The 23,586-nt window shown below is 31.8% G+C and overlaps 1 pseudogene; it reads right to left on the reverse strand.

The window, feature by feature from the left end:
• Positions 1–640: 640 nt before the first annotated feature.
• On the reverse strand, positions 641–19,226 carry LOC113846372 (annotated as a pseudogene).
• Positions 19,227–23,586: the final 4,360 nt, after the last annotated feature.

The raw sequence follows: 23,586 nt of genomic DNA on the forward strand, positions 1-23,586 counted from the left end.
TGCCATTATTGCAAGCTTTCCGTATGACTATTTTTATTTAAATTAACATTCATTAATGGACTTTTGAAATATGAGTAATTAACATTAGTTACTTCACCATATATTAATCTTCCTTCTTTCACATTCTTTCTCTGCTTTAGTGAATTGTTTACAACACTAAAGCTCCACAAACATAGCTAATAGATTTTATTATTTATTAGAGAAACAAGATCTTCAAAATTAAAAACAAAGTTACTCTTAATAAGTATTTTATAATATTAAATTAGAGAAATAAGATCTTCAAAATTGAAAATAATTTTTAAAATTTGAAAAATAAAAAAATAAATACAAGATAAGTTAAATAAAAAATATATAAATCTTAATATATTCTCATTTTTTTATTGTCTGAAAAAATATTGTCATTTATGTGCTTGTATATGCAACTATTGACAGAAGATAACAAAATTCAAATATCCAATTAAGATAAATATTAGTATCGTACTGGTATTTTGATTATTCATTTGAGAATGGATGTAATTAGGTTAAAGCAAGCAAATTTAACAATACTCAAAAAAATATTTGATATTAGCTTTATTGATTTTTCAATGTTTACTTATCTGCAAATCTACAACTCAATATTCAATTGTTTATTGAAAATAGGCTCAGTTAATAATTTATGGGGATTGCAGAGACCCAAACTGAATCATACAGAATGTCATGAACAACAATAGTAATCATTTATCGTCTAAGTTCAAGTATAATTTTTGTTGTCTGATATAGTCAATCACTTCATCCGCAGTAAGGTAATTTATTGGGACCCGAATTCAGTGCAGTTCCCGTGGAAATTGCATCGTGCATTTTGGCAAAAATTTGCATTTTTGCTGAAGCGAAAATGCAAAAATACATAAAAAAATTTGGCAGAAACTGCACTAAATCCAGATCCAATTTATTGATAACCCTCTTGCAATGCAATCCCTGAAATTAGTGAAAAATACAATAAGAAAATTGAACAATGCCTCCCTTTTCCTTTCTAAATTATGGTGCTTTTAGAAAATAAAAATTAATGTTTTAACAAGTAAACAAAGTCGTAGAATTTTTACCTTACTCTCGTTGAGATAATTTGATTTGGTACAAGTTCATCCACAACTTTGATATTATCCTAAAAAATTGTAGTGGCAAATTTATATTTATATATGCATAAAAGCTGACAAGCAAAGAAATTCAATCCAAGCCTCATTATTGTTCAATAAATAACATATCAAAATGCTAAAACAAAGTTTGGTCTCGAAAATCTTTATTTCATTACTAATCAGTTATCAATTTTAAGCATTCAATTTGAAATTCACATGTCGACTAAACATCATTATGCATTTGCAAATGGGACATCACAAAAATTATTTCATCAGTTGGCCTATAATTTGACCTTAATACAGTCAAATACAAATACATGAATAGACATATTTAAAAATGTCCAAAATACATAAGCAACATTTCATTAGATGCATATAGGCAACTAGGACAAGTTTGAAAGGTGACATACTTGATTTTCATTCAAAATTTCATCTTTAGATATAGTCTTAACATCTTGTCCCTCTCTGCGAATGCAGACTACTCCATAATCCTTGCATATAGTGTTAACCTAAAGTATAATAACAAGATTATAGTCCATTGTGTCCACCTATGGCAAATCAGTACTCAGTAATATATATACACTCCATACATGCTTGTATTTATGTGGGACAAAATAATATCACTTCATATACAAGCTTGTCAATTCTTAAATCAATCTAAATCCTCTGACTTTGAATCCCATGAATATTTAATGTTGATTTATAAAGAATATTATATGGCTTAAATTGACAGGGTCATGTTCCAAGAATCTTCAAGTAACTCAATGTGAAGTTAAATCTTATTAGAATTTCTTATAAAATTTATTATGGGCTATAATCAATTATAATTTTTTATTTTGTCAAAAAAATTGGCTAATATTGAGAATCATTTGATATTTAAGGCTGTTAATAATGTGATCAATTATTTGAGCTTTAGACACTTAATGTTGATCTAGAGTGGAATTCAGTGTGGGCCTAACCTCTAGGCTCATGATGGGAAGTGCCTAGGGTTAATAAATATAGTGGCTAAGTCTCTTTTGCCGTCACGGTAATATATTCTATTTGCCTAGGGTTAATAAATATAGTGGCTAAGTCTCTTTTGCCGTCACGGTAATATATTCTATTGCTCTCTAGGTTTGTCCCATTGAGAACCTAAGATTAGGAGAAGGTGATTAGGCAAAGAAAGTTCTTGGCTTCTCGCTGGAAAGGATCGCATCCCACATAAGTCCACGCACAATCAACGATGTCTACAACAAGTAAGTGACTCTACAAATTGCTCTTCAATTGATAGTCTAAATTCATGTAATTAGATCCTATTAAATTTGTGCTACATTTAGTATCAGAGCTTGAATTACATGATTTGGAATTCAGTTATTAACCTTTAATTAATCTGAATTTGAATTAAACTGTAAGTAATGTATTGTTTTCTTTTGTTGTTTGTATTCAATGATGTTTTAATAATTCAATATTATTTGCATTGTTAATATATTACTTATTTGCGTTTGACGTATCAACGATGCTTGTATTCAGTTATGTTTTCATTGTTTATCTATTGAATTATTACCTATTTGCGTCGTTAATATATATTGAATTGTAATGTTGATTCTAAGAATTGCTACCGCCTTTAAATGCATGAATTCAAATTCACGTTAAAAATTTTTTTGTTGCTGTTGTTATTGCATATATTTCAATTGCTGCAACATATTGCTGATTATTTTAATACTTTTCAATTATGTTTATGTGTTGAATTCAAATACGTCTATTGTTTTCAATTTTTCATTGCGTGTGTTTCAAATGCATTGCTGAGATATCACTTTAATGTTTTCACTTTAAAATTTAAAATTCTTGTTACATTATTATGGTAAGATATTCTATCTCACGTATACTTGCATTATAATTGATGAGATTATGATTACTTGTTATTCAAATTTCTGTTGTTATAAATTCATTATTAATATTTAATTGTTATTGTTTAAGTATAAACATGTTGTAAATGTAATTGATGATTAAAGAACAATAAATAAGAACAACTTTGATGCATTCGTCTGTTTCATAACTTGGACAAGAGAATATTGATTCCTGTGCAAAGAATTTTGTGAATTGCTATAAATCGTTACCACCAAAGTGGGACCATTTGTATTAATTCATAAAGTTTTTTTTGTAATTTGAAGAATGTTTTTAATCTTTGCATGTGATTGCCTGCCCAAAAGGGGTAGTTGTATGTATTGGTTGAAAGTTGAATTTGGATGGAGTTATTGGAAAATGCATTAAGTTGAGAGATTTGTCCTCCCAAAGGAGATAATTTTCTGAACTTGGTGTGTGTTCATGGATTAACCCACCTGAGGTATTGACCTGAGTAATCACCTTGGTTAGTGTATTCTACCCAACGAAGAATAGCTATTTTATGGGCCTCACTTTGATAGCTTATTTTTTCATCTTAAGGTATATCTTGTCTTATGATATGATCTAATGCGTTAATGTTTTATCTTATCAGTGAATTTTTCTATGAATAATTGTTCTGCATCCATTGAGATCCTAATTGGGTCAAACTATAGCAAGTGAAAATAAGATTTGGACTTCTCTTTGGGAATTGCTGATCTTCACTTAGCCTTGCTTGAGAGTAAGCCTGCAATTAATGCAAACAGCACACCTAAACAAAAGAAGCGTTTAGCTCAGTGGGAGAGGTCTGACATGTTGAGCCTAATCGCTATCAAGAGAACAGTCTCTGAACATCTTTTGAGTGGTCTTCCAGAGAAAGGTACAGCTAAGGAGTTTCTCACTGCTTTGGGATAGAGATACCAGGTATCTGATAACGCTGAGTTCGAATGTTTGATGAAACAGTTGATAGACATGAGATACAACAATGTTGGGGGAGTAAGGGAGTTCATTATGAAGATGATTCACATTCAAACCAAGCTGAAATCTCACCAAATTGACCTTAATGAAAAATTTATTGTCGAATATGCCTTAAATTGCCTACCTGTTGATTTTACCCAAATCAAAACTGCCCATAATACCATTGGTGCAAATTGGAGTATGAACCACCTCATTACCAAGTGTGTTGCTGAGGAAGAGAAACTTAAGAAAGAAAAGAGTGACATAGCTCTTTTATCTGTCCATGGTAAACCCACTTCTGGCAAGGGAAATTGGAAAAATGCAAATAAGTCTTCTAATGCTTCTCATCAATATTGAGGTTCAGGAAAACTAGGTAAGAGTCAATGCCACAATGTAGGAGGACCTAAACCAATAGTCTTTAAGAAGAGTATTTGGTGTTTTTGATTAAAAAGAAAGAACATAAGAAATTTGATTGTGAAAAGTTCAAGGCTTGGCTAAAAAATAATAACAAATCTGAAGGTAATTGTCTAGCTCTTGTTTGTTATGAATCTAATCTAGTTGGTGTTCCTATAGACTCTTGGAGGATTGATAGTGGTTTCACAACTCATATTGCTGTGTCATTACACGGGTTCAAAAATCTGAGGGAACCCAATTTGAGGAAAAACAAGCTTAGGGTAGGAAATGATCTTGAAGTCTCAGTAAAGAAAGTGAGAGATGTCAGTTTAGTTTCAAGTTATGGATTTGAGTTGATTTTGAATAATACATTTTATGTACCCTCTTTTAGGAGAAATTTGATTTCTGTTTCTTGTTTGGATAAACTTGGTTTTAATGTTATTTTTGGAGATAGAAAAATAAATTTGACATTAAACTCCCAAATTGTTGGTTATGGACTTTTAGTTGATGGTTTATATAAATTGTCTTTAGCTTCTGATGATACTTCTTTATCTTTAGTCATTGAAAATTGTGTTGCTAAAAGATCTAAGGTTGAGAAAAAATTCTTAATGTTGTGGCACAAACGTTTAGGTCATATTTCTAAGGAAAGAGTTGAAAGGTTGACAAAGACAAATATACTACCTCCATTGAATTTTGATAATTTAGGAACTTGTGTTAGTTGTATTAGGGGAAAGTTTACTAAGACAAAAAAGAAAGGTGCAATTAGGAGTAAAAACGTCTTAGAGATCATTCATATTGATATAAGTGGGTCTCTAATTCCTACAATTTGTGGTAAAACTTATTTCATTACATTTATTGATAATTTTTCTAGATATGGTTATCTTTATTTAATTAAGGAAAAGTCTGAAGCACTTGAAAAATTTAAAATATTTAAGACTGAAGTAGAAAAATAATTAGAAAAAATGATCAAAATTGTAAAATTTGATCGTGGTGGAGAGTATTTTGGTAGGTATGGTATTGCAGGACAACATACGGGACCATTTGCCTTATACTTGCAAGAGTGTGGAATAGTTCCACAATACACCATGCCTGGGAGTCCTAAACAAAATGGTGTAGCTGAAAGATATAATGAGAAGTATGATGAGTGAATGTAACTTGCCACAATTTTTATGGGGTGAAGCCTTAAAAACAGCCATTTATATCCTTAATAGAGTTCATAGTAAATCTATTCCCAAAACACCCTTTGAACTATGGACAGGAAGAAAGCCAAGTTTGAATCATCTTCGAGTATGGGGGTGTCTAGCTGAAGTAAAGATTTATAATCTCTTGTAGAGAAAAATAGACTCCAAGACAAGTCATTGCTTTTTCATTGGATATCCGTATCGCACTAAAGGATACAAGTTCTTCTGTTCTAGTAAGGAGAGAAAAATAATAAAGTCCATGAATGTCAAGTTCTTGAAGCTTGATGTAGCTGATCATGTTGAAATATTCAAAGAGACTGATGTTTTGTTACCTAAGACTATTGTCTTGCCATTGCCTGTTTCTGCAATTGGCATCCCAGCACTTGTTCCAAATGAGGTTGAGGTTCAGAATCTTCCAATTGAAAAGAAAAATTTGATTCAAGATGTAGCTGCTCCTTAAATTAATAATGTGTGTGATCTTTCTGCTGCAGTGGGTATTCCACAGCCTATTTAGCCAATAGCACAAATTCCTTTGAGAAGATCAACTAGAAAGAGAAGATTTGCTATTGGTAATGATTTTGTAGTATATCTCAGTGATGATGCATACGACATTGAAGACATTGTTGACCCAAAGAACTATCAAGAAGCTATATCTTATCTACAATCTGAGATGTGGAAGCATGCGATGAATGAAGAAATATAGTCTATGTTGGTAAATGATGTATGAGAGCTTGTTGAATTGCCTAAGAATTGTAAGACAGTTGGTTGTAAATGGGTATTCAAGATGAAAAAGGACTCAAATGGTAAGATTGAAAGATTCAAAGCAAGACTGGTGGCCAAGGTTTTCACACAAAAGGAGGAAATTGACTTTAAAGAAACTTTTTCGCCCGTGTCGAAGAAGGACTTCTTCAGAATCATCAAGGCATTGGTTGCTTACTTTGATTTAGAGTTGCATCAAATAGATGTGAAGACTGATTTTCTGAATGGTGAATTGAATCAAAAAGTATACATGCAACAACCAGAGAGTTTCCATATTAATTATGGTAAGAACTTGGTCTGTAGACTCAAAAGATCAATCTATAGTTTAAAACAAGCCTCTAGACAGTGATATCTAAATTTTGATGAAGTGGTGACTTTTATGAGGTTTGAGGAGAATAAAGTTGATCATTGTATATAACTCAAGGTCAGTGGGAGCAAATTTATCTTTATCGTGCTCTATATGGATGATATATTATTGGCCTGTAATAATTTAGGCATGCTACATGAGACAAAACGAATGTTGACCCGATTATATGACATGAAGGATTTGGGTGAGGCTTCTTTTGTGTTGGAAATTGAGATTCACAGAGATAGATCACAACGTACACTGAGATTATCTCAAAAGGCTTACATTGATAGAGTCTTAGAGAGATTCAATATGCAGAACTACAAACCAGGAGATGTTCCAGTTGTTAAAGGTGATAGGTTCAACAAAGATCAATGTCCTAAGAATGAGATTGAGCAAGCAGAAATGAATGACAGACCTTTTGTAAGTGCATTGAGAAGTTTCATGTATGCTCAAGTATGCACTAGACCTGACATCACTTTTATTGTTGGTGTTCTAGGTAGATATCAATCAAATCTTGGAAGTGATCACTGGATAACTACTAAGAAAGTAATGAGATACTTGAAAAAGACAAAAGAGTATATGCTTGTGAGTAAACAACCTTGAGATTGTGGGATACACAGATTTCAGATCTTGGCGGGTGCCCTGATGATAGAAAATCGACTTCGGGATACGTTTTTTTTATGGTTGGAGGTGTGATATCTTGGAGGAGCAAGAAACAAACTCTCGTTGCCTCTTCTACCATGCAGGTAGAGTTTATTGCTTGCTATGAAGCTGCTACTCATGCTATTTGGTTGAGAAATCTAGTAACAGGACTTCGTATTGTGGATACGATTGGTGCATCACTAAAGATTTTTTGTGACAACAGAGCTACAATATTTTATACAAAGAATGACAAGATTTCTAGTGGATCTAAGTATTTGGAGTTGAAGTACTTAACTATCAGAGACCTTATGAAAGATGGTTCCATTTTGATAAAGCACATTGACATAGATTTTATGTTAGCTGACCCCTTGACCAAGGGACTTAAGCCTATTATTTTCAAAAGGCATGTTGAAAAAATGGGCATTATGAGTTCTTTTGATGTGTTTGGTTAAGTGAGAGTTTCTTTTTGATTTTATGTCATTTCATGTTTATTGAATTCTTCTTTTAGACCTTAGTAAATGTTGTGTTGATGACATTTTGCATTTAATTTGATGAATGAGTAATAAGATGTGTGTGTGTGTGTGTGTGTGTATATATATATATGTATGTATGTATCAAATGTGAATTATTAAGTTCGACGTCGTTGGAACCACTATGCCGGTGGTCGATGCCAGTTAGAGCTGAGGCATAATAGTTCGTAATGAAATATATAATTTCTTTGGCTTTCAAGCATTTGAGAGAAATTAGGGACTGATGTAGAAAATGATAGTATGACTATTTGATCACATTGGCATATCATTTTCTCACCACACTCCACATAGATGACTAGTCAATGAAGTCAGTAGTATTTGTAACTATAGAAGGAGTTGCATCAATAAAGGATGCAATTGCTGCCATGATTCAATATTGCATGATTTTGTTGGATGGAATCTCAGTTAAGTGTTATTTCAAAAATTATGAACTGCACAATTGATTTTGCCCAAGTGGGAGAATGTTATAATTTCTTATAAAATTTATTATGGGCTATAATCAATTGTGATTTTTTATTTTATAAAAAAAATAGGCTAATATTGATATCCATTTGATGATATTTAAGTCCGCTAATAATGTGATCAATTATTTGGGCTTTAGACACTTAATGTTGATCTATAGTGGAATTCAGTGTAGGCCTAACCTCTAGGCCCATGATGAGAAGTGCCTATAGTTAATAAATATAGTGGCTAAGTCCCCTTTGTCGTCACAGTAATACATTTCATTGCTCTCTAGGTTTGCCCCATTGAGAACCTAAGATTAGGAGAGAATGAATAGGTAAAGAAAGTTCTTGGCTTCTCGTTAGAAAGGAATCACATTCTCCGTAAGTTCACACATAATTAACGATGTCTACAACAAGTAAGTGACTCTACAAATTGCTCTTCAATTGATATTCTAAATTCAGGTAATTAGATCCTATTAAATTTGTGCTTACAAATCTATGATAAACAATATTAGATTTTTATATTTATACTAAATGAATAGGTACTTGGTCACGAATCCAGACTCCAGGAATGCCAAAAGAATGAAGGAGATCAGAACTACAGAGAAGCATGACCTTTAGGGATTCTACACTAATCAATACAAAAACAAGTGATCATATTAGTTTTACTACAACATTGTCGGCTTTTTTGCCCGCATAGGGTTAATGTAGAAACAAATTCTGTTTATAAGGCTCTTTCCTAACAAATACCATGTCTATGGTGCGGAATGACGCGGTGGAAGCAGTGTCAGAAAATACATGGCCGACACAGGTAATTTTTTTTTTTAAATTAATAGTGTCGTCAAACTTTTAACCGACACCTTAAAAAATATTAACAGATGGATTTTGATAATACTGATCAACGGATGCAAACTATACACGTGGAGGTTCTCCAGTGTGTCGGACGGTTGAGATCTGACTTGAGTGTCGGAACTACTATTGACGACACCAGTGTTGGGTTGTTTAGGACCGACACACACTGATTGGTCCACGTGGCAAGTTGCAGGAGGCACGCCGGTCGGCCCTCCATCTTCTCCCTTTGTGCTTCTGTTTTTGCTATTCATCTTCTTCATTGTAAAGGTGAAAAAGTTTTGCAAATCGAAAACGCAGAGGAGAAAGCAGGGTGAACGGATTGGACATTTTTAAAACTTTGAAAGGTAAGAATAAAAGATTGTGGCGTATATTAGATATAAATATAAAATATTCATTCTTGCATCTATTTTTGGTCCCAAGAATATTGCAATCGGTGGTGGTCCAGGCTATTGCGAAAGGGACATTTGGTGGTGGTCCAGATTCTTAGCTCAAAAGGTTAGTAAAAATTTACATTTGTAGTTATTTTGTTATAATTTTATGCGTGTAAAAAATAAGAAAATAGGAAAATAGGAATATAGGAAAATAAAAAAATAGAAAAATAAGAAAATATTTAAGTTAAAATATATAATTTTTTTGTTATTTATGTAGAAAACTGTATTTAAAAATAAAAATAATAATAATATTATTAATGTTATACAAATATTATTATGTTAAAATAATAATAAAATCAAATAAGAAAAAGACATAAATAAAAGAATCTGAAAATAATCAAATGAGAAATATAAAAGAATTAAATTGAATAAATATATGAAGAAGAATTATGTGTGATTATTATTATAAGGTTAATAAAATATAAAATTATGAATAATAAAATAAAATTAAAATAATAAGAATAAAATATATTAATTAATAAATTTATATTATAAGGATCTGCAGTTGTTAAATTTGTAATAATATTTCAACAAATATAATATCACATAAATCAGAAATAATAAATAATTTAAAATTGTGAAAGATTAAAATATAGTTATGCATCAAATAATTATAAATTAGATTTATTTAAACAAATTAGAGTAAAATATAAGGAATTAAGTGAAAAAAAGATGAATATATAAGCAATGTAAGTTAAATAAAATTGAAAATGTTATTTTAAAATATAAATGACTGAAAATAAAAATATTAGATAAATATTAATTTAGACATTTGAATATTTTAAAAAGTTTGTAGTTATTTATATGATTTTAATGAATAATAATAAATTGCAATTTTATGCATGTAAAAAATAACAAAAATAGAGAAAGAGAAAAATAATTAAATTAAAATTTATAATTTTCTTTTTATTTGTGTAGAAAACTGTATTTAAAAGTAAAAAAGATGATGATATTATTATTGTTATACAAATATTATTATGTTAAAATAACAAAATAATATAATTAAAATATATATATATATATATATATAAATATAAATGATTTAAGAAATATAAAAGAATTAAATTAGATAAATATATGAGGAAGAATTATGTATAATGATATTTTAAAAATATAAATTTTGTTGTAAGCTATTATTTAAACATATGTTGTAAATGTACTAATTATAGGTAAATTTAGTAAAAGTTTTTTTTGTTTCTATTTAGTTTGATAGCGTCTATTTGAAGATACAAATTGTTTAATACTAAAATAAAATTGTTTTTATTAAATTTGGTTGCTTATATTTTAAATTTGAAGTTAATTGTTTACTTGTTTATATAGATTTTAGATTACAACATCTTCGTCTCGTAGTAGGGTGTTAAATCCCGGCCTCGAGGATGGTTCATTACTGCACTATCAGTCTATTCATGTTTCAGAGCATATTTGGGATGGTCGTGAACACCCAATATTGAGAGTGAGAAGAGGTCATTTCATACATGCTGGCATGGAGGGAGTACCAGCAGAGATTATTCCTCATTTGACAGTAGCAGAATTTGCTGGAGTAGCACAGTTGGCTAGTATTCCTATTGACCGCCAATTGATTACAACGTTGGTAGAAAGATGGAGGCCAGAGACCAATGCGTTTCACATGCCTCCTGGAGAGTGTGCTATTACTCTTCAAGACATTGTTATTCAGATGGATCTTCGTATTGATGGAAGACCAGTTATTGCCCCTACAGGAGGTGACAGGACACAAATTGTTGAAGATTTATTGGGAATTAGACCACCTAGTTCTGCATTTATGAGGAGCAGCTTGAAACTTACTTGGTTGGATGAGCATTTTTCCCATGTTGGGTTGCACAACCAAAATCCCATTCAGCTAACTCGCTTTGCTAGAGCATATATTTTGAGACTTATTGGTGAGTTTATGTTAGCTGATCATTCTAGTAGCAGGGTCTCAGTTAGGTACCTTCCTTTACTTGATGATTTAGAGATAACTGGGCAATATAGTTGGGGAAGTGCAACGTTAGCCTTCCTATACATAGAGTTATGCATGTCCACGAATATTGATCGGTTTGGTATTGGAGGATTGACTCCACTTGTGATGCTGTGGGCGTGGGATAGGTTCCCATTTCTATCTCCAGGTGATCCCCCTTACACACAGAATGATCTTCCTTATGGTGCACGGTATGCCTACAATATTAAAACTTTCATTCAATATTTACATAACAGCATTTTATTACAAACAGTCATGCTGATATTTATGTTTTTATAAGTGGTTAGGATTTCAAAATTTTAGGAAGGGGAGAAAGGATCTAGCATACTTTAGGTTCAAATTTGATCATTTGAAACGTGATGAGATATGCGTTATTTGTTTATGATATATGTTATCATCAATTAATAATTATGAATAATTACATTAATATTTTTTACACTTGCAGTTTGTGTGGCAACCATATAGTATAGATTTGATGCATACTTTGCCTGCCATGTGCACTGAGGGCATGCATATTTGGAGAGCAATTGCGCCGCTTATTTGTTTCCAAATATGTGAATGGCACCAGCCCGATCGTACCATGCGTCAATTTGGGATGGTACAACATATTCCTCATGCTCCTTATCAGCCAGACCAGCTACATGACATTACTCTTAGAAGGAAGACTGGTGACAATTGGGAGTCAAAGTTCAAGGGCGTAGTAGAGCATTGGGACAGGAGATTAGATTGGATAGTGAGTAATGAACCGCAGATTGGTCTACTGAGTTCGAACTCTGAATACATGCATTGATACCATACTCATGCTAGACGGTGGATGAGTAGAGATGTTGCAGTGTTTGCATTACTTGCACGTATAGATCATTCTAGTAAACGATTTTGTTTGTTTAATAGAATCTAATATGAATGTAATGGTTATGCAGGGAGATGCTCATGAGAGGGCCTATTACTTGTGTAATGATGGGAGGGACACATTTTCATTTGAGGAGATGAAGGATTTGTGTGAGACGATGTTAGCCTTGCAAAATGAGCAGGAACGCATCTTAGAGCCTTCATCCTCATGTGATCCTCCTATCCAGAGTGGAAATCCAGATGAGCCTGAAATTGACATTGGTATTAGTGAACAACGTCGGGAAGGCAAAGGTTTGCAACGTCAATTCAGGTATTATGACCTTATGCTTCATTGGCTCATTTTACCTAAATTATAATACTTTATGTTTCATTGAACATAGTTATGTGTTTAAAATTGCAGGCCACAGATTTTACGTTGCCCCCTTTGCCCGAACGAGGAGATGGTGTTTATTATGTCCCACCACCTTTTCCGTTTCAGCAATCACAACCGACACAGTCAATTTATGTTCACTCATCACAGCAATCAAACGTCCCTCCTGCATCTCCATTTTTCAGCGGTGAATTTTATGTTCCTAACGCTAGCCTTTTCATGACACCTCCTCCATATGAGCCGATGTTTTTCACACCGAGTGCATCAGGTGTAGGCACTCATCATACTGGATGTAGTGAGTAAACAACATCATTACGACGTAGGCATGATCGTGAAATTGATCTTAATGTTGAATTCATTGCAGCCTCAGATGCAGCAGGAGCTGATGTGAGACGTAACCCTCACCGTGGAGCGCGAGATCGTCGTCGATAGTGCATTCTCACACCTCATGAGGAGGGACCTCACGAGCAGTCCTTGGATTCTGATTGAGACTATGTTATGATACTGTATTTGAAAACTTTAGATGATGTTAGTGAATGATTTATTTGGTTTACATGCACGACTCATTTATAATTTGCCACATTCTACACATTTGACATCAAACAACTTTAATAAGACAACATACATTAATAAAATCTAGCACACTTTTTACAATTATACGATCATACTCATGATTAATGTTAGCATTGCTTTGTTGAGGACAATAACGTTGATTTTGACCTAGTTGTCGACATAACCTACATCGTTGTCGCGGTTGTGACTCAACCCAATCCATTTCATTTCTAATTCTAGAAGCTTTTGGTCTTCCTTTACCTCGTGCTCTATCTTGATCTGGCAACAACTTCCACTCATCATTTTGTAAAATGTTTGCTTCATTTCCAAGTGGCCACCACTAAGATGAGTATGCGTTCATAACATACTGCAGAGTATATATAGGATCAACATACTGCCAAAAGTCTACACTTACAGTAACACAAGTGGCTATGACATGTGAACATGGGTATCGATATGCCTGAAATTTGCCACATTCACATTCACGTGTAGATAATATCACACTCCACTTATGACCACCCTTTGTGTCATTGGATTAAAAGCCTCTTCAACCTCGATCCTTGTACTTTGTATGTCATAACGACAAACTTGATGTGAAGATGCTTCTTCTTGATTTTTTTCTATAGCTTCAATTAATTTACGACAATACCTTTTGCCATTGTTCATGTCATTGATTGCGCTTTCACCCCGCTTGACAAAATATTCGACTAATCTACTGTAGGTTGCTTTGACAAGGGAAGTAATTGGGAGATTTCTTGTCCCTTTTAAAACTATATTCACTGACTCAGAAAAACTAGTCGTCATGTGACCATAACGCCGCCCTTCATGATCATAAGCCAAACTCCACTTTTCCTTTGATATGTTGTCAATCCATGTTTGAACTTCAGGAGAATGCGAATGAAATTTATTAAGACCAGTTTCAAATCTTTGCTTGCAAGGTGTATACGCTACATTTAAATAAGTTATACGGTTAATGGTGAAAAATAAGAATATATTCATAGATAATGTAAAATGTAAATAATGATAACATACTTACCTAATTTCATAAGCATACTCTTCATTGTGGAATTTTTGAATCTTCTATTGAAATTGCTTGCAATGTGACAAATGCAATAAACATGGTAAGCATTAGGAGGTTGCCACCCAATATGTGGGTTAAATACAACACCTTTAATACTTTGATGGCGATCAGATATTAAACAAATTCCAGTTTTATCAGTAACATTTAAACGGATCATGACTAAGAACCATTCCCATGCTGATAATGTTTCTCCTTCAACAATGGCAAATGCTATAGGAAGCACACTGTTATTGCCATCTTGAGTTGTAGCAATAAGCAATGTTTGCAAAACTTGAAGGTACAAAAAGGTATCGTCTACCTGTATTATAGGCTTGCAAAACTTGAAGGCTTCACGACATTGCCTAAACGACCAAAATACTCGATGAAAGACTCTGAATCTATTATCCATTACATTACCTCTCAGATAATCATTGGTCTCAATTTTGTAAACTGACCCTGGAGCATGTAATTGCATATATTTTAACCATCTTGGTAATGTTGCATAAAATTCATCCCAATCACCAAATATTGTCACAATTGCTTTTTGCTTTACTTTCCATGCTTTTTTGTATGAAACTGAATACCCAAATTGGCCACTTATTCTCTCTTGGATTAATGAAACGAGAACAGAAGGTTTTTCTTTGACCATACCTGTCAATAAAATTAAACAATACCTCTCAGCTAATGATCATATCAAAATCATTGTAAATAGACAAATAAATATAATCTCAATTGAGTTTCACGTACCAATAATGCATGAACAAATAAAATTTGAATCTAACTTTTTGTGGTCTTGAGAAATCATAGTATTAACGCAAGTATGCATATCACCCCATCTCGTATTTTTCACTTTGGGTAGCAATGCTCTTACTTTCCAAGGACACTCGGAAATATGATTCACACACTTGACAAAATGAGTTGATGCTTTTGACTCAATCACAAAAAATGTTTGACATTTCTTCATTGCATAATGTTTTATCACCATCTTTACCTCCTCTTTAGAGTCAAATAGTTGTCCAACATATAATGTATTTCCTTGTACCCATGATTGTGACGAATGCAACTCAAAAAAACCCAATTCTTGATCATGATGTTCCCAATTAATAGTAGTGTAATGTGAACTTATGTTCCACAAAGGTGTTATAGAATCTATATTAAACTCAACAAATGTTAGTTAAAAATATTTAACAATTATTGTATTATATAAAATTATACATGTAGATTGTCCTTGCATAACGTTATTTCTTTCAGTGTTTGGAATTGTCATCATTGAATCAAAGCCATCTTCCAAATCAGTATCAGAAGAACTATCTAAAGGAATTTCTCCTTCATCTTCATAGTCATCATCGTACTCATCTTCTTCATCTGTAGATGCAGCAACAAACATTTATTAATAAATTATAATATTTTAAACATCATATAATTTAAATAAATATTATACATTACCTCCTCCAATTGCATACTCTTCTTCATTGTCACTAACATTAACAGTTGGCAGTGATAAATTTAAATATATGAAAGTTTCACCTACATGAGAAGTTTTACCAACCGCAATATCCACATATAACTCAACTATATTTCTTTGATGTCGTTCTTGACATGCACTTATCATACAGTCAATGTCTTTATCATCACATACATCTAAAATTGTGTAGTTTATACTCCTTGAATCAACTAAAATTCGTGAAATCAGTCTAGAAATTACATTACTATTGCATAATCTCAATTTTGTATGTATTTTTTTTTTCAACATCTCAAAAGTAATTCCACGTTCTATTTTAATCATTTTCTTATTCCCTTCAAATATGATACCTTCATTTCCTTCATACACTCTTCCATTCCAGTAAAAAATAACCAAAATTTTAGTCATCTTGTGTATCAAATTAAAAAATACAACCAAAATTATTACAAAAGTTTACCTAAACAAATAGTAACAAAAATAATTACCAAAAAATTAAAATAAGATATTTTTACATTTATATTTTCAATAATATTATATTAACATTAAATAAATTAAATTTATTACTACAAATATTTTTAATTTTATTTATTTATAATAATATTAAAATTATTAATTCAAACTTATTTACAATAATTAAAAAATTTAAAACAGTAAATTAATAACATTCTAACCTGAAGTTTCTTCCAGCGGAATAGCTTAAAAATGTCACAATTGCTTCCGATACACCCTCCTCTGCCTTTATATATATGCATTTCAATTGGATAAAAACTTCTGGATAAAAGTCTGTCTTTTGTTTTGTTCAGTGAGTGTAAGAGTGAACGACACCGACACACAGCTAGTATTGGCATTCTTTCAGCCGACACACAAGTGTCGCAAAAATATAACCGACACACGTGTCGAAACACAACCAGCCGATTTACAATTTGTGTCGGTATTTTAGTTGCTAAAACTTAACACTGTGTCGGCATTGTAGTTGCTGAAACCTAACAATGTGTCACCAACATTTTGTACGACACTTACAAATCACCCTAGACAAAAAATTTCTTGTCAAATAAACCCATACAGACAAATAGTTTGTCATTTAACCCCTTGCAGGCAAAAAAACCCCAACATTGTCACATATATAGAACGAAACCATGGCCTAAAATAATATTTTTAATTCAATGAAAGGAACTATTAAAGCTTCTTTTACAATTTACACTAGGTCACATTTACAAATAATGAATATATAGCATAAATCACTTCTGAAGGCTTTAGTACCATGCAAAACCTGATTATTTGGTCAGCATGTATCAATATTACATATAACACTAAGAAATTCCTCAAAACACTGGAGTTATTTAAGCACCTAAAATACTAGAGGGAGGTTAACATGTCCAAACAGTAAAATCCATATATTAATCATTTCAATCTCAGAGTATTCCTAAAACCTAATCCGTAGCACCACGTCACCACATATTTTCCAGAAGTTCATCAACAATAGGGGTTAAGGGAAGAAAACAATCTAAGCTGGTAATTAGACTAATGTGTTTTCAATTAATTGAAGACATTTTTATTGAGCCTACCTTTAGATACCAACCCAGTCTCACTAATAGAATTGTGGACTTTGGAGAGAATAGTTAAAGTGCGTTGATATGTGCTCTAATTTTCCTGTAGGAGTTTATATCCAAATAAAATGCAAAATATTAAGAAATCAGGTTAGTCAGACTCTTGTATTTCTTGTAGTGCCCATGATAATCATATCATACCATGGTCTCTCAAATTCAATTCTTTAAATAATAAAGCTTTTTACATGCATTAGGAATAGATAGATATGTAATCTAGGAGATAAAAAGAGTAATTTACTTCACATGGATCAATCATTATAAAATCTAAACTTTTTCAGGCTAAATGACATAATTGTAGTCGATGCTCAGCACACATTAGGCCCTATCTCTACGTACAAGCGAAATATAATTAGACCAATATGTGGTTGTGAAACTAATAGTATCACTTGACACAAGCTAGAAAATACAAATGATAATTACATGGATAACATCTAAAGATTTAATTTCTTTGTTGAAAGGAAAAAAAAAAAAATCAAACGAGTGTTTTAAACCTTAAATGATTGCTCACCGACTCATAATAACTTCACTGTTACCCATATGCCAAGCAGATGTTTTCCCTTATTCAATCATTTATTTTGCTTACAAGTTTTACAGATGCACGTGAATGGATATAATGAATGAAGGATCTTTTATCCCCTTGCTTGACAATTCAACAATGTACCTTTTCTTGTATGCATCATTTACAGGTGACATGTAGCCTCCAATTACGCAGTATCCTTCTGAAATCAACGCATCTCTTGCAAGCTCGAGAAGGGTAACATCCACAATTTAAAAAAATAATAATAATTAAGCAAAAGATACATTATATTGAACATCACATTGCACATAATTCAAGAAATTAAGTTAAAGAAAATCAGTGAATTAGTATTTGAAGTGAATTTGAGGAAATATTCTAAATATATAGTTCCTTTTACCATCATTTAGAAAGTAGAAATCTAAAGATAGAGATCATGACTAACAAATAACAATACAGGAAGATGCATAGGTATGAATTGCTTCCATGCAAAACCAATGCTTTTTAACATTTTTGTAAAGCTTAGAATTTCAATAACAAAACAAAGCCCAATACACACACACACACACATTAATCCTGGTACTGGTAGACATAGAAGCCGATATTAGTATAACTTTATCAACAGTTTTCATATGTTTGATCACAAAATGCCAACTCAACAGATTTTGTACTTTTATATTCTCATCATAGGGAGTTCTACATATTTTTCCCCTTAAAAATACTATAAATAGTAAAGTAATTATCATGTCATGCATCATTAGCTACCACACTATCAAGAAACCATACTCTTTTTTTTTACCAGATATAGATTTATCTGAAATCTTAATATTTTGTTGTCCTTAATTCTTCTAAAAAAATAAAAATCAAGTTGTTCAATGATAAATTCATTCAAGAACGAATCTACATTGGAGATATTTCTTCTTTGTTCAAGGAGTGGAAGGAGTTAAAATTATTTAGATTTTAGTTTAATAAGCGCCCAAGCAATATTGATGTCAAAGGCTAGTGGAACAACAATTTTCACTAATACAAACATGGGGAAGTGTAAACAAAAGAAAGAATGTGAGCTCTCAACACAACTCACCAAAAATGCTCGAATGCATGAAAGTAGATGGATTAAAGCTTCCAGTTGCAACCAGAATCACATATACCTTGCTGCTATTTTTTACAGAGAGAGAAAGAATGTCATAATTTATAATATGGTCAACATAAACTCAATCACATAATTAACCAAAATCAATAAATAGTAAAGGAACATACCTTATTGTGTTTTTAGGGGAAGGTTCATTACTAATCAAATTTAAAACTAATTTATCCAATGGCAATGGAGCATTCATAACCTGAAACCATTACAAGTAATACCAAATGAATTAAAATAATAGAGAAGGACCTATATCTACTACTGCTTTCAATCAATGAAAAAAGTCCAATAAAAAATATTAGAGAATATGAGAGCCTTTGAAGTCTGAGCCTGGCGGTGTTGTTGGCTAACAAATATTACAAGTACAATTGAAGAAAAAGAAAGAAAGAAAAAGTTGGAAACTCTAATGAGATATCTCTTTTTTTGCCTACAAACACTAATGAGAATTGTCCACTACTCTGATACATAGTTGTGGATGCTCCAAGAACAAGCAATAATAACACCATTCTCACAGACTTTCTCTCTCTCTCTCTCTTTCTCTGTTTCAACATTGTTATCTATTTTGAGACTTTGGAAGATGATAATGAAATTTTTAACACCCAAACCAATGGCTTTGGAACTTCATCTTAATTTCATATTATGAAGTCCAAAAGTTTATAAAAGGGGTTCAAGTTAGCCATTGGTGATGTTGAGCAATGGAAAAAAAATTGCCCCTAAGAGACTCATTGACATTAAAATAGACTAAACGTGTAGCTCATTTAATATCTTTTGGAAGGGAAGTGTAATTTTTCAAAATTGAGGGTAGTGTAAAATAGTTTAAGCATCTCTTAGGAGAGAATGCAATTTACCCAACTTCATGACATCTTGACATTGCTTTTCTAGTTACACCATGTACAATTACATAAAAGATTTTCTTAGTACGAAAGTGTTTATATCTAATCAAACTTATGTCTCTTTGGACTATGAAGGACAAATTTAGGCTTGTTGGTTATAGTTTGTTTGTTTATATAAACTCATTATTTTGTTGCTTCAGAAGAATGTATAGCTGTTGTGTCCAAGAAACATTTTGGCTATAATACTTTAAAATTTTATTTGTACATCTAGCATCCATGCCATCAGGTAAAAGAAGTTTGATTTGATGACTTGGTCTTGAATAAGACTATTATTTTGGTGCTCTCTCGTTGTAGCTAGAATCTTCTTACTATAACAAGGATATTCTCACTGTAGCGAGGAGCTCTCGATGTAGCTAGAATGACAAACATCAAAATGCAATTTTGCCTGATTTTTTTCGTTGTAGAGAGAGAAAGTCTCGTTGTAGAGAGAATTCCTCGCTGTAGCGAGAATTGGCTCGTTATAGCGAGAATGTCACGAGTTGAGGGGTATTTAAGTGTTTTCAAGTTATGAAACTTGGATTATAATCCAAATCACAACTCTCACATGTTCTTTCTGACTTCTCTCCTCATTTTCTCTGCAAATCCTTAGAAAACCCCAACTATTTTTCGATCAAAACTTAGAAGTTCACTTTCCTTGTTCTTTGGTAAGTTTTTGAAGCTTGGTTCTTCATTCCTTTGATTATTTTCTTGATTCTCCTTCTTTAAATGAGGTTTCTTGTGATATTTATGAAGAACCTCACGTTTTGAGCAAGAACCCTCAAAAACCCTTTACTAAACCTCCATTTCAAGGTAAAGAGAGCTCCATTTTGTTACCAAGAAAGTGATATGTTTGTATTCATGAAAAGGTTGTGATGAAATGCATGATTTTGAGTGTATTTTAGATGAGAACGTGTTCTTGTCATGTTTGAAGCATGTTTTGTAGTGTTTAATGAAGTGTATGATCATTGATTTGAGTGTATATGCATGTATGTGGTAGACTGAGTTCGAGGGGACTAACTCTCGACAATGATTAAATGATATATGATGTAATAATGAAACTAGAGTAAAATAGAGAGATAAAAGTGTGAATAATATATTTGTAAACAGATAATGAGAAATATAGAGATGAAATGAGAAAATACAGATAAAGGGAAATGAAATGAGAAAGGAATATGATAATGACGAGTATAGATAGTTCGGAGGTACACTGGGAGTGTGAAAGATGAAGAAGACTGAGAAGTCTTGGAGAAACGAGGGTGATAGATGCTCCTCTATATTCTTGACCATGCTTTTGTTAAAAGGGGCTGGGTAGGCACACGTTGTATTTTTGTAGCTGCGACTATCCAATGACTATCTATGCTAAGGGAGACCTCAAAGAATCCCAGGGGCAGTGAAAGTGAAATGAGAACCCTGAGTATTAAGAGAGAGATGAAAAGTAATAAGCCAAACAGTTAGAGATTATTGCATGTATATGAGTATAACTTTATAACATGATTGATTGTTGTATGATCTTTGTTTTACTATGTGACAAATTGTGAATATATACTTGGTAATATGAATAGAGACTCATCCTTACGTAAACCTTTCAGGGAATCCAGATGACAGCACCACTCGAGAACATTAGATTAGTAGATGGTTCTGTAACAAATAGGTTGAACTATATATTTAATGAGTATCAGAGACTTAGTTTCTTTAAAATTATTGTATGTGATAGTGAGGTACCTAGTGAGATGGTTATAATGGAAATGGAACTTGCCTTTAGTGTTCCTTTTGATTTCCTTGTACATAGAATCCATCATACTCTTTGCATATATATCTTCCTTGGTACTGTGAGGACTCCAACAGCAGTGACTTATCTGGTTACATATCATGACCATGATCACTTCGGGAGACCATCGCGATGGACATTCGAGCGGATCACAGGTACCCAGGTCACTGCAGATTCGGGTGATTTGTATCTTGGCTCGGATGACGATTTGGATGCAGAAGACATAGCGATGATAGAGGGTTGGCACAGGGATAGTGCCACTTGGTCATGTGATGAATAAATTGCTCATTAGGACCTATATTATTTTGAATAGATAGTCCTAATGTATTTTGGTAACTTTTATGAATATTTGTAATTATTGATATATTTCTATATATTATAAGAACACTGAAGGACTAAGATATTTTGATGTTTTTCTTAAATTGGTTTAATCATTATGATTTTATTATTCAAGCTCTTGTAATTGTTTAAAAATAATAATAAATTAAAAAATATTTAAATAAAAAAATTGAACAGAATATACAATTAATATATTGTCATATTTAACCATTAATATAATTTAACTTATTTTACATTTTATTCCAAATTTATACCCTTATCATGGTAATTAAAAATTAAGGATGTTACAGATTCTATTTCTCTTGTATCATTTATGATTCTTATATGTCTCATAGTGTATTTTGTAATTTTAGGCTTTTACCTTCTTGTATAGTTGACCCAGCCCAATAGCTAGTGTAGCTCATTGCTTATATAAGACATTTTCTTTTTGTATTTTGGTAACTTTTGTTCATTTTTCAAATTTTATGGAATTTAGATACAAAAATTGAGTTTTACTTCTTACATGTGAATCCTTCTATTATAGTAAAGATCATGTGGCTTATCTCCCTTTGAGAGTGACGCCAATTTCCATTTTATTCTTCTTCCACTTTTTATTTAAATTTTCTTGTCCGATTGCATTCTTCTTCAAAGAAGCAAGGACTGGTGATTGAAGTTACTCTAGGAACAATTTGCACATTCCTATACCAAAGATCACTTCAACACTTTAATGTAACTATAACTCTATGCTTTTAAATCTACAATTCCTTTCAAATTACTATCCAAAACATACAAGCTTGGTCATCTTTAAATTATTTTAGTGACCAAATTATATATATATTTATATTTTTTTTTTCTAAAATAATGACAGATAGTGATTGGATCTCATCATATCATCCTAAATTCTTAATTTTATTATAAGTAAAAGAGAATAAATAAGATAAATACTAAATGATTAATTTTGTAGATAAAATGCTTATGTTTTCTATTTCTTTATTTATATGCCTATACAAGCAAATATTTTTTTGTCAAAAATTGTTAACATTTCATAATCATCAAATTTTGAACTAAAGTAAAACAAAGAAAATCAAGGGCAAGCATACTCTTAATCTTCAAATTGATGATGGGAAATTGTTTGAAAAATGTAAAATAAAAATTTCAGCATGATGCTGCATACAACTAATAAAATTGCCACTGTACTGTACAAGAGAATTGCATGTACAAGGAAAAAATGTCTATACATCAAAATGGAAGAAAAACAATTACTATACTGTACTTGAAAGATACAATGGCAAAAATAATCTAAAAATGACTTCAACCAAGATGTGCATTATTTGAAACCAGGCAAAAATGTTGTTTGAGCTATTCCCATTTTCAACGACCATCTGAATGTTAATCCGATTAATGGCTGTATTCTTCACTAAATCAACCACTCTAATATTTGGATACACAGATAATTTAATTTTTAATTTTTAATTTTAAACAAATTTGCTAAGAACATAATGCAATTCAGTACTTGCATAAAACATAAAACATAAAACACAAAAACAAAGTAAAATTCAATACGAGATTTCTTTCAATGAAATGTTCTGTTCTTGCAA

Source organism: Abrus precatorius, unplaced genomic scaffold (assembly GCF_003935025.1).
Source record: "Abrus precatorius isolate BTA unplaced genomic scaffold, Abrus_2018 Scaffold8, whole genome shotgun sequence".
In the NCBI taxonomy this organism is placed as follows: Eukaryota; Viridiplantae; Streptophyta; class Magnoliopsida; order Fabales; family Fabaceae; genus Abrus; species Abrus precatorius.